Raw genomic sequence first — 1,708 nt, forward strand, 5'->3', positions numbered from 1 at the left:
TCTGGTGTAGTGCCTGAAGACTGGAAGAAGGCCAATGTGGTGCCTATCTTCAAGAAAGGGAGGAAAGTGGATCCAGCTAACTATAGGTTCGTCAGCCTGAGTTCTATCCCGGGGAAGGTCTTAGAAAAGTTTATTAAAGAGGTCATCCTTAATGGACTGGCAAAGCGCTGCTCGACCTGGTACTGGTTACAGGGGATGACTTAATCGGCGACCTAGTGATCGATGGGAAGTTCGGTGACAGCGACCATGAGCTGATCACCTTCACCATCCGCCGTAAAGCTGGCAAGTCAGTCAGCAACACGGAAGTTCTTGACTTCAGAAAAGCCAACTATGACAAGCTCAGGAGGCTTGTCAGTGAGGCCCTAAGGGACCATGACCTCAGGGAGAGGGGAGTTCAAGAAGAGTGGTTGCTTCTCAAGGGAGTGATCCTCAGTGTACAAGCTAAGTCTATTTGATCTCAGAGGAAAGGCAGCAAGAGGGCACAGCAGCCCCTCTGGCTCTCCGGGGACCTAGCAGACCTCCTAAGGCTACAAAGAAAAGCCTACAAAGGATGGGGGACAGGATTCACTTCCAACAAGGATTATTCTCCACTGGTCCAGTCCTGCAGGGAGCAAACCAGGAAAGCCAAGACTGAACTCCAACTAGCTTTGAACATGAAAGACAATAAAAAGTCCTTTTTTCAGATATGTGGGGAGCCAGAGAGAAAGCAAGGGCAACATTGGACCCCTGCTGAACCAGATGGGGCAACTGACAGCTGACACCCAGGAAAAAGCCAACCTATTAAGTGGGTACTTTGCGTTGGCCTTTCATCAGTCCCATGGGACGCCCATGCCTGCTATGGGACAGGGAGGTCCGGGTGAGGGAGATCCCCTGTCCTCCATAAATGCTGACCTCATGAAGGAACACTTGAGAAGGTGGATACCTTCAAGTCAGCCGGCCCTGACAATCTACACCCCAGGGTCCTCAAGGAGCTGGTGAGCATCAAAGCCCAGCCCCTGGCACAGATCTTTGAAAACTCCTGGCGCTCTGGTGTAGTGCCCGAAGACTGGAAGAAGGCCAGTGTGGTGCCTATCTTCAAGAAAGGGAGGAAAGTGGATCCGGCTAACTATAGGCTCATCAGCCTGACTTCTATCCTAGGGAAGACCTTAGAAAATTTTATTAAAGAGGCCATCCTTACTGGACTGGCCGAAGCCAACATCCTAAGGGATAGCCAGCACGGGTTTGTTGTGGGTAGGCCTTGCCTGACCAATCTCATTACCTTCTATAACCAGGTGACCTATCACCTGGACAAGGGAGAAGAGATTGATGTCATATATCTTGACTTCAAAAAAGCTTTCCATCTGGTATCTCATGATCACCTCTTGGCAAAACTGGTCAGTTGTGGCCTTGGGTTCACCATGATCTGCTGGCTGGAGAACTGGCTCCGTGGTCAGACCCAGAGGATGGTAATTGATGGAAGTCACTCATCATGGTGCCCTGTGACCAGTGGGGTCCTCCAGGGCTCTGTTGTTGAACCCATATTGTTCAACATCTTCATTAATGATGTGGATTGGAGTCAGAAGCAGACTGGCCAAGTTTGCTGATGACACCAAACTTTGGGGCAAAACATCCACGCCAGAAGACAGGCGGGTGATCCAGGCTGACCTGGACAGGCTCAGCAAATGGGCGGATGAACCTGCAGCATCCTTATAGGCTTAGCAGTGCTACG

Source organism: Crocodylus porosus, unplaced genomic scaffold (assembly GCF_001723895.1).
Source record: "Crocodylus porosus isolate Cpor-Errol unplaced genomic scaffold, CroPor_comp1, whole genome shotgun sequence".
Taxonomy (NCBI): Eukaryota; Metazoa; Chordata; order Crocodylia; family Crocodylidae; genus Crocodylus; species Crocodylus porosus.